This window comes from Felis catus, chromosome B4, assembly GCF_018350175.1.
Source record: "Felis catus isolate Fca126 chromosome B4, F.catus_Fca126_mat1.0, whole genome shotgun sequence".
NCBI lineage: Eukaryota > Metazoa > Chordata > Mammalia > Carnivora > Felidae > Felis > Felis catus.
Genome location: NC_058374.1, coordinates 55,046,617 through 55,057,859, shown reverse-complemented (window position 1 = coordinate 55,057,859; position 11,243 = coordinate 55,046,617). Strand labels below are relative to the sequence as shown.

General features: G+C 47.2%; 1 pseudogene; it reads right to left on the bottom strand.

Annotated features, from left to right (window-relative positions):
* Nucleotides 1-10,052: 10,052 nt before the first annotated feature.
* LOC109501907 lies at nt 10,053-10,730 on the bottom strand (annotated as a pseudogene).
* Between the last annotated feature and the right edge of the window lie 513 nt (nt 10,731-11,243).

Sequence of the window (11,243 nt, the reverse complement as noted above, 5' to 3'; positions counted from 1 at the left end):
ATTTTTGCTTTTGTTTCTCTTGCCTCCAGAGGTGTGTTGAGTGAGAAGTTGCTGCGGGCAAGATCGAAGAGGTTTTTGCCTGCTTTCTCCTCAAGGATTTTGATGGCTTCCTGTCTTACATCGAGGTCTTTCATCCATTTTGATTTTATTTTTGTGTATGGTGTAAGAAAGTGGTCCAGGTTTCCCAGCACCACTTGCTGAAGAGACTATCTTTATTCCATTGGATATTCTTTCCTGCTTTGTGGAAAGCAGGAAAGATTAGTTGGCCATACGTTTGTGGGTTCATTTCTGGGTTCTCTATTCTGTTCCATTGATCTGAGTGTCTGTTCTTGTGCTAGTAGCATACTGTCTTGATGATTACAGTTTTGCAGTATAGCTTGAAGTCCGAGACTGTGATGCTGGCTTCACCCCTGAAGACCTTGTTCCAGCACCAGCAAATGTGGTTTCTCTCCTGGATCTTCTGGGGCCTTTGCCTGTGGGGTGTCACAGACTCTACCAGATGTCCTCCCAGCAGGGGAACCTCCTCTCCCTTTGTGGCCCGAAAACCCTGGACTTCACTCTGCTCCTGGGGATTCGCCCTTCTCACCAGAGCACCACCAGGTATTGAGCTGCGGAGTTTCAGACTCTGCGCTGCCCCTGTTTATAGAGTCTTAATGGAATTTAAACCCTCTCCATTCTCCTTTCTCCCTTTTTTGTTCAGTCCCTGTGGTTGTTTCCACCTTTCCACTCTCTCTCCAGCTGCTTGTAGGGGGGGTGCTTTTCCTGTATCCCCCCCCACCCCACTCTGTCTTCTCGCTGACAGCAAAAACAGCTCCCTGCCCATGGCGGCTTCTCTCCCCCACTTCACCTCTTCGCGCTGCACACCTGCTGAATTCTGTGGTTCCAGTTGTGCAGATTGTTGTGTTAATCCTCAGATCAGTTTTCTAGGCATGCAGGATGGTTTAGTGTTGATTTGGCAGAATTTCATGGATGTGAGACACAAAAAAACTTCCATGCGGTTCCGCCATCTTCGCTCCTCCCCCAATGTTTATGTATTTTACAGAGAGAGAGATTGAGAGAGAGCGAGCAAGAGCAAGCAAGAGACAGGCAGAGAGAGATGGAGACACAGAATCCAAAGCAGGCTCCAGGCTCTGAGCTGTCAGTACAGAGCCTGATGCGGGGCTTGAACCCAAATATTGTGAGATCATGACCTTTGCTGAAGTCAGATCCTCAACCAATGAACCCCCATAATCACCTATTTAATACAGAAGTGTATGAGTTGAGTAGTGTTATACTCATTTTATAAAAATTGAAACTAAGTCTCATTGAGGTTAAGTCATTTGTGTAAAGTGAATAGTGAAGGTAAGATTTGTCCCAAGTTTAAGCAAAGCTGGTGCCTTTAATCCCTGAGTTATATTCTGTATTGAGTAGACACTCAGTAAGGGATAAATGAGCACTGAAACTTGATGGCATAGAGGTAATTGAAAGATAGTGGATAATTCCAAATACTGAAAAATAAAAAAAAAATTTCTATTTGTTTTGTGGAGTGTAGTTGGAGAAACACTTAGTGACACATGCAAACTTCTACTCAGACATTCTCTTATTCACCCTCACCGGGCCCCACCCTGCAGTCAGGACTTTGGAAAGGGGGAGACGATGGGTATATACATTCACAAAGCACAACATTGAAAGTCATATATGTCCTACTCTCTGGACATATGTGCTTGAATTTGAGTGGAAATATACACCAAGGACTGAGGTACATTTATCTCAGTGGTCTATAAACATAAGCATATTTGATAGACTCCTGTGTATGATGTGTGTGTGTGTGTGTGTGTGTGTGTGCGTGTATACAAATCAGAAAGGAGTTCAGTGAATTATCAGGAACTGGCTGCCTTCCACTCTCAGCCATGGTTGGTGTGTTTGTACCAAACCCTGATATTTATTTTTTGTTGCCTCTCAAGGGAACATCAATGACTTTTATTTCTGGGAAGTTTATGGCTAAGATGCTGGGCTACTTGGAGGAGTCCCTATAAATCTGCTACAAGCAGAAGAGGTTTGCATAGAAAGAGAAACAGTGACCACAATGCAATCCCCTCCTGTTTCTTACTTTCTAGCCTAATATACAGCCTCCCTTGTATGTACACCACACACCTAACCACCTCTCCTCTCCTAGAATACCCTCATGGAAGGTACTAAGAGAAGCCATTTAATTTGCTTCTAAGTGGAACTCTCTGTTTGAGCCATCCCAGAAAGAGGAGAATGGAAAATTACGTTAATTAAGGAATCAAGAGTTGAGATTGTGAAAAACTGGTCATTTGTGCAACTAATTTTATAAAAAAGCAATGAGGTTTAACAGAAGCAAGGTTGGTAATAGGAGCTGAATGTCTGTGTTTACATCTTTAGAAAACCTGAAGCAAAGTTCCTGGAAATAGGAGGTGGGATGACCTGTGGTTTGAAAGCAGACATAGTCATGATAGGGATAAAAAAAGGGGCATGGGTATAAGTTATGTTGTGGGTGATTAGGAGCAGACTGCAGATCTATATGGGGTGAATAAGGTAGGTCTTGCTATTAATGTGCTATTACACCAAATGTGGGGAAAGGAGCAACTACTTGGTTATCTGGGGTAAAGGTGGTGCAGTTATAGGGGACAGCAAGTACGAAGACCCTGAGGTAGAGTCTTGCCTGGTATTTTAGGAAGTCAGAATGGTTAGGAGACCAGTGGCTAGAGAATGATGAGTGAGAAGACAGAGAAACAGAGGCTGAGAGGTAGCTGGGTCAGTGACCAATACTGTAGGACTTTGTAGGCCATTGTAAATGCGAACTTTGGCTTCTACTCTGAATCAAAAGGAAACCAGTGGATTTCCACCAGCAGTGCAAAAGAGATCCAGCAATTGCACTACTAGGTATTTATCCAAGGGATACAGGTATGCTGTTTCAAAGGGACATATGCACCCCAATGTTTATAGCAGCACTATCAACAATAGCCAAAGTATGGAAAGAGCCCAAATGTCCATTGATGTATGAATGGATAAAGAAGATGTGGTATATATATGTACAATGGAGTATTACTTGGCAATCAAAAATAATGAAATCTTGCCACTTGCAACTACGTGGATGAAACTAGAGGGTACTAAGCTAAGCAAAATTAGACAGTCAGAGAAAGACAAATATCATATGACTTCACTCATATGAGGACTTTATGACACAGAACAGTTGAACATAAGGTAAGGGAAGGAAAAATCATATAAAAACAGGGAGGGGGACAAAATATAAGAAACTCTTAAATATGGAGAACAAACAGAGGGTTGCTGGAGGGGTTGTGGGAGGGGGAAAGGGCTAAATGGGTAAGGGGCATTAAGGAATCTACTTCTGAAATCACTGTTGCACTGTATGCTAACTAGAATGTAAGTTAAAAAATATTAATTAATTTAAAAAAGGAAACCGGTGGAAGGTTTTAAGCAGAGGAATGACATGACATTTTTAACAGATATATGTGTGTAGCCTTGACAAATATGCAGCATATTTTGGCTGTTTTAAAAATGTACATAAATAGCATTGTGTTATACCCCTCATCTTGCTTTTGTTTTTCCTCCCTAATATTGTTTGTGAGATCTACCCAAGTTGCTTTCTATAAATCTGCTGTATTATTTCTGGCTGCTGTGTAATATTTCACTGTGTACATACAACACATTTTACTTATATATGCCTCTAGTAACAGATGCTGGCCTAGCTTCCGACTTCCTCCCACCACAAACAGTCCTGTAATGAACATACTCATATGGACCTCCTTATGGACTAAGGAGAGAGTTTCCTTGGGGTATTTACCTCAGAGAGGGATTGTGGGCTGAGAGGGTGCGTGCATTCTTAATTCCACTAAGACTGTGCTTCAGGATGGTGGTCCCAGTTACACTTCCACCAGGAATGCATGATAGTTTGTTTGTATCTTATCAAATTCTTATGTTAATCCAGTAAGGAAAGTCAGGTAAGGTTCCTTGTAGATGAGGACTGAGGCTTAGAGACATTAAGCAAATAACCCTGTTTATATAGTCAAGTGAAAGAGCCAGGGATGTGGGTGCCTGATAGGGCACAGCACTACCAGGCACAGAAGGACACATACACAATGGCTCATGACATCCTTCTCCCCTCCCCTTCTCCAATCCCTGTGGTCCTGCCTTCATCACTTCCAAAATCCTGCTAGGATTTGGGGGGTGGGGTGGGTATGCTTACTGGGACCTTGGAGCAAATGACCAGACAATTGCTCCTTTTGCCTTGGAAGGGCCTGTTTGTGTGTGTGTGTGTGTGTGTGTGTGTGTGTGTGTGTGTTGTCCCTGCTTAAATCCTTCCCCAATCCCACCACCCTGTCCACCCACCCCTGCCCTCTTTGAGGCTGACTCTTACTCCCTCACTGAGCACTGCCTCTAACCCTGGGTTCCTCTATTTGCCTCAATCCCACATCTGTTCCACAGGGTATCTCCCTCCTTCCTGCTTTTTGTCCTTTTGCCTGGACTTTATCTTTCCTCCCCATGTAACCGCTATTGCTCCCTCCCTGATGCCCTGGACCTATAGCCCTGTTCCTCAGCATCATAGCATTTCTGCTCTGTCTACACAGGCCTCCCACTGCATTTCTTCCTTCTGCCCTCCCTTGCTCTGTCCCAGGCAGCTGCCACCTCCCATTTCCTGTCTAGGCCTTCTGTCTGTTTCTGCCTGGGTTATTTTTCAGACTGACCCTTCTCTAGGTGGGTTTTGGGTGTGGTTGCTGAGCTTCCAACCCCCTTCCATGGGGGCCTTTCTGGCCCCTCCAGAGTTCCAGTTTGGCCTGTTTCCTTCTCCCCCTTCCTGTTGTGAAGCTGCAGCCATTGCCTCTGGCTCCCAGTCTCTGCCAGGACTCTCCTGTTTGTGTGGGGCAGTGGTGAAGCAGGAGGTCTTGGGCTGAGCTGGAATCCCAGCCCTGTTCCTCTCCATGTAGCCTCTTCACCTGGACTCACTCACGTGTAAACGGTAAGAAATAATTGCAGGGGCTGCAGGGAATAATTCATGGGACTGTAGTAAGAATTAGCACTGTGGTAAGGGCACATAGTATGCTGTCAATGCATAATAGCTTTTATTTGCCCTTACTCAATCTGCTTCCCTGTCTCCTTAGGCTGGAGTCCAGAAAGATGCTTAGAAGAGAGAAGAACCAAAGTAATAGATAGTATAAGCCAAAACCAATTGAATATCAGGAATTTCATATGATTTAGCCTAATAAGTGCTCTAAGCTCTGAACGCAGGAAATGCTTGTGAGTGTGGACAAGAAGGGAGGATGAGAATGGGACTGAAACACAGAACACAGGAAACAATGTGAATTGTACCCTGAATAGAACAAATCAAACCTAGGAGAATGGAGGCTGCCCAAATTCCAGCCTGCATTCATCGTGCGGTGGCAGGACTGGCTGCCCTCTGTCCCTGCAGTCATGGGCCTGTGTCTTCTGGGGCTGCAGAGGGTCTGGAAGTCTAGCTCCTGAAACACTCTCACCTCCATACAGGACCTGGACTCCTAGAGTTTCACATACACATTCTCTTCTCCCATCTGTGGATGTCAGGTGTGTATGCGCATGTGTGTGTGTGCGTGCACACACAGGTGCCCTGGGATCTCTAAAGGAAAGCACTGCCCCACTAGAGATGGATTCCCTCCAGTTGTCTGCTTCCCTGACACTACACCTCTCAGGCCAGTGTAGGCTCAGATGATGACCCTGCTTGGGTTTCTTAGTTCCCTCTTTCTCCAAGGGAGCAGAATCAGTGAGTCACACACTCTACCCTCTATGTGTGCTGGGCACACAGGGGAGACCCAGAGGAAGGAGCAGGGGCCCTGTCCTGCAAGAGCTCCTGGCAGCTGGTGAGATGAGGCTGAGACCTAACACAGGGAGGTACAGCATTCTGGGTGCTCTCTTTCAAATTTTTGTGAGATGAGTTGGTCAAGGGCAACTGGACAGGCTCCATGACTTAGATGATGGATGATGCAAAGGAGGGAAGATGGAGGAAAGCCCAGAAGTCTAGAAGGTGCCCTAGGAGATAAGTAGAACGATACTCATTTAGTTAGCAAGGAGCTGGAAAATGGAGAGGAGAGAGTCAGATAAGTCAGAGCTCTCAGTAAGTGCATAATGTTGGAGTAGGAAATCTGATTGTCTACTGAGGCAGAATTGTGTAGGTGTGCTTGTGTGCATGTTGGGAAATGTGTGTTAGGGAGGCAGAAGTATGGAGGAAGCTGTGACTGCCCGAGAGAGGGTCAGGGAACTTGGGCTGAAATGACCTGGAGAGCTACCTCTCCAAGGGTGGGATGTGATGGCGTGGCAGTGGTGCTGGACATTTGGGGGCAGCAATGCAAAATGTGCCATGGCTGAAGCTTCACAGTGACCCTGGCCTGGGTGGACAAGAAGGCTGACTCTGTGCCCTGAGGTGACTTCATATGCTGTGAGGATGACTGAGCCTGGACTGCATAGGCTAGTGATCCATGGCTTGTGGGGAGACAGCTGCCAGGGCCTAGACAGGTGGGGAAGAGGCCCGTGGGGTCAGGAGACCAAAAGAGGGAGAGGGAGACAGGGATAAGTGTGGGGAAGGTAATGGGAAGACTGAAGGCTTTGGCAATGTTAACTTGACTATCCCCTTCACCCACCATTTCCATGGCTTGAATTCTATGTTTTAAAGCTCACAGATCTTCGATCCATGATCTGGTTTAGACTTTCATCTTCAGAGGGTAAGGTGTGACTTCCCCACTTCCCAGATAAGGCCTAAACTTGACAATGCTCTCCTGGTCAGAACATGCTGAGAAGGGCCCCAGGAGGCAGGTCTTTTGCCCTCTGGGGAGTAACTTCTCCCTCACACAACAGGCCCAAGCCTGGCTGCTTCCCAGGGCAGAACCTGCAGGAGGGGGCACCACAGTGCAGTCATTTGATTCTTTGCTCCTCCCTTACCAGCTCTGTGACTTGAGGCAAGTTACTTAACCTCTCTGTGTCTTAGTTTCATCATCTATAAAATAGTAGCACTGATACCTGCTCTGTAGCTTGTTATAGAGGATGAATTTTTTTTCATAAATGAAATTTATTCAAAAGAACTGTGTACAGTTGTGATGATTTCTAGGATCGGATTCAGTGTGCTTCATAAAAGATGTGTGTCCGTGGGGGAGAAATGGATAAAGGGTAGGAGTTGGAGAAGAAATGTAAGTATGCAGTTCATGATTTAATTACATGGAAGCCCTGAACATCCCGAACTTTATCAAACTTCTTTATCAAGCTAAGCATCCATGTGAGTGGGATGGACCTGCTGGGTTTTCTCCCTGGCCAACTCTGCAGGACTTTTCTAGAAGGTTCCCTTTCTACCTTCCCTCCTGCTGCTTAGGAGACTCATTGGGCTTTAGCTATAACCAGACTTCTGGTCTCTGGGACCTTCAAATGTGGCTGGCAGGGAACAAGACTGAGAGAACAACTCCCCTTTAGATTGCTTGAGTTAAGGTTCTTAGGGTCTCCCCTGGCCCTGAGAGGAGCTGGGGGAGCTAGTCTTTGCAGAGCCCCAGGAAAGTTTGGGAAAAATACTGTCTTCACATACTTATTTGGTTGCTTCTTTACTGTTCCTTGAAAACCTAGATTCAAGCATGTATACTGGCCTCAGTGTCTCTATTTCTTTAAAAAATTTTTTTAATGTTTATTTATTTTGGAGAGAGACAGACACAGAGTATGAACACGGGAGGGGAAGAGAGAAAGGGAGACAGAATCCAGAGCAGCCTCCAGGCTCTGAGCAAGCTGTCAGCACAGAGCCTGACACGGGGCTCGAACTCACAAACTGCAAGATCATGACCTGAGCCGAAGTTGAATGCCTAACCAACTGAGCCACCCAGGTGCCCCTCAGTGTCTCTATTTCTGCCTTGTTTCTTCTTTTGGGAATTTTATATGTATATTTGTGGAGGCCCTATAGTGAAGAGCTGCTTGGAGGCTTCATTGTGACTGAAAAGAAGGTGTCTGCATGCTTGATCCCAAATTAATGGACAATCACTAGTATGTTATTTTGCTTATTCTTTGCGTGTTGCTTGTTTAGCTCCCAATGCAGACATAGTCCCTGTCCTTACCCTCTCCTCCCTCTTCTCCATGTGATCCCTAACCAGTCGGTCCCCAGCACTTTCCCCAGAGCTTATCAGCTTCCCTTGCCCACCAGCCTCTGTTTCTGCTTCTCCTTGGCCTCCAATCCCCTTTCCTCTGGTTATGATTGGCTGCATTAACTCTGAAATATGTAGGCCTGAGCTCAGGTGTCTTTTGAATGCAGGATTTTGTGAGAAAGGGGAGGAGAGGCAGTATTCATATCCACGTAGGGTCTCTGGGATCTGGGGTTTGCACTAAGAAAGAGCATGGGGCAGCTATGGCAATAGCTTCATGGAAAGAAGATGTACTTTCTGGGCACATCCACCACCTGGTAGCACCTGAGAGGAGACTGGGCTCAGCAGGGACCAGATGAGATGGAAGAAGATCCTAAATGTATATCCTTCTCCCTGACCTGGAAACCTCTCCTGCTCCACACTTACCTCCTTCTCTCTCTCTTCCTCCCCCCTGCCCCACCCTGCTCCCCTGTCTTTACCTCCTTCACCTTCATCTCTGTCAAGCAGATCTGTCTGTCTGTGGGCCTGTTTGTCTCTCTGACTGCAAGTACTTTGTTGTCTCTGATTTTCTGGGACTGAGTCCGCCCTCAGCTCTTCCTTCTGGCTGTCTCCCTCCCTACTTCCCTCCCTCAGTCTCTGAGGGTCTCTTTTCCCATCACATCTTTGTGAGTTTCATCCTGTGTGCCTTTTAATTTCTCCTCACACATCTCCTCCCATATGTCTCCTTTTGCTGCCTCTCCATCCCTGTTCCTTCTCTTGTCCTCCCTTCCATCTCTCTTCCTTGCTTCTCTTATCTCTGTCTCTTCCAGTCTCTTCCCCTGCCTCTGACTCTGCCCCTGCCTCCTCACCTCTTCCCTTCTCCCACCCCTCAAGTTTCAGACACTTCATGTGAAATCACCTGGATGGGCTCCACCTTCCGGGTCTCCACACTCTGTCCCCTCCTCCAGGAGAGACGTATGTCCCCTAACTCTGTATCCTCTGATTCCCCCAACCCTCACAGTCTTGGTCACTTATTTTCCTTTCTTCTTCTTCTTTTTTTTAACTTAAAATGTTGTAATAGGCTCTGTACAAAAGGAAGGAGTGAAAGGTGGGGAACATGCAGGGTACACAATAACACAATGACATGGCAGGGCCACAGCTTCTGTCCTGTGGGAGGGGTATGAGAAGAAAGGGCCATGGCTGGAGCTGGGGAGCAAGAGGGATGGGGAGTCTGTAGCTGTATCCCTCTACTTCCAGGAAGCATCTATAGTTCCTGGGTCTTTCCCAGTTTACTCTGTAGCCTACAATTCTGTATCTTGTCCTGCCTCTGGTCCTAGTGCTCCTTCTTTTGCTCCCCCTGACTTTATTTACCCTGATAGTTATTCTAGTATAATGATGTTTAGGTCCTGACCCAAACAACCCCATCTTATGAAGGTACTACCTTTGCATTCCCTGCTTTTGCTCCTTTTCCAGTCTCACATTTTCCTGTCTCTGGGACAGAACCTTGATTCTCCTCCTTCCTCTCTTCCTTCCCCCTGAAACATATAAGTACTAACTCTCCAGGGAGAGGCAGCACACAGTAGTGGGAGTAGAAGGGGAAGAGTAGGGACCATCAAGGAGAAGGTCACACATCCCTCAAAGAGCAGAGCAGGGGGAAGGTATGGGGAGGAGGGGAGTGAGGACAGTGGTCACTCCTGTCCTCCACCACCCCTGCCCACTGTCCTGGGGACTTCAACACAACTGAGGGGGCAGGTGTGTGTGGGGTCAGGTATGATAGGGAGGAGAGAGGAGCAGGAGAGACAAATAAAAACCTAGGAAAATTCCCCTAAGGAAGATCTCTTTCTCCTTTCCTTCTGGAGTCTCTTTGGTTGGTGGAGGAAGAGAGAGGAGGTGGTGGGAAGAGAGAGGGGAGGAGGAGATGATTCCAAGGGACTTTCCTTCACTTTCCTATCCCTGCCTCCAAATGGTAGCTCACCAGGGCTGGGAAGGAAGTTCTGAGAGCAAGGGCACCCTCTTGGGCTGAGAGGGAGCCCCCAGCTGGGGAGAGGTGTGCCACCACCATCCTCACTGCTGCCCTAGGACAGATCTCACCAGTACCATGGTTGCATACCTCACAGACATGGTGAGAGTCCTGGCAGTGCACCTTGGGCCGAAATAGAAACTGAGCTCAACATCTTACCACGCACGACATGGCACCTTCTTCTCCAGTGGCACTGTGTGCGTCCGCAGTGGATCCTTTGGGCAAAAGCTGCCTCACGTGGGCCACATGTGAAGGGTCGTCTGTGGAAGGCACTTGTGGGACATGACTGTTGAGATGATCCTGAGGAAGAAGCTTTCCCACAGTGGAAGAAGCTCTCCCTCCACAAGCTACAGGGCTTGTGCATTCTGCCGTACTGTCCTGTAGCTTGTCTGCACATGGTAGCTCCTGTGGTCCTTGCACTTGCAGCGCTGTTGGCACTTGGACACGGGTAAGCCTCCTCGTCTGAAGCCACAGCTAGTCTATGCTCAGGTGGGAGACGTCGCAGGGGTCTTGCCAAGCAAATCACAGGCGTGCTTCTCCTGGATGCACTTTCCAGAGGCAGTCCTGGTCACCCTTGGCTCCCGTGGCTCCTGAGGCTCCTGTGGCTTCTCTGCCTCCAGCATCCACATCTCCCCCTCCCCCACCAGCTCTGCTCAGCTAGGGATGCTCAGGAGGCTAGGAGACCATGGGGAGTGATAGGATTTTGGAATGGTGGGAGTCTAGAGATGACGGCCAAGAAAGATTTTTGAGACATCTTTGGTGCAAAAGAGGTGATATTATTAAAGCACAGGGACAGGACCCCAGGGCAGAAAGAGCTGCCCTGGAAACATGAGGAGAGACCGATTATATACTTGGGAGTTGGGGGAGGTAAAGTCAAGGAAGTTTCCAAAGGAAATTTGATATGCTAAAGAAGACTCACAGGATACCCTAGCTATTGTCAAGCTAAAGTTCCTTTTCCCTTAGCAAAGCATTAACATTAAGACAGTAGGGAGTTCCTGGAGAAATGTTACACTCTGTCTGCCTCAAGTATTTGCCAATGGGCTGCAGGTTATAAGGAAATTTAATTTTATCAGTCATTTTCTTCTGCCTTTGTTTTCCATATCAGTGGGTATCTCCATAGCACCTGAGGTGACCTGGCCTGT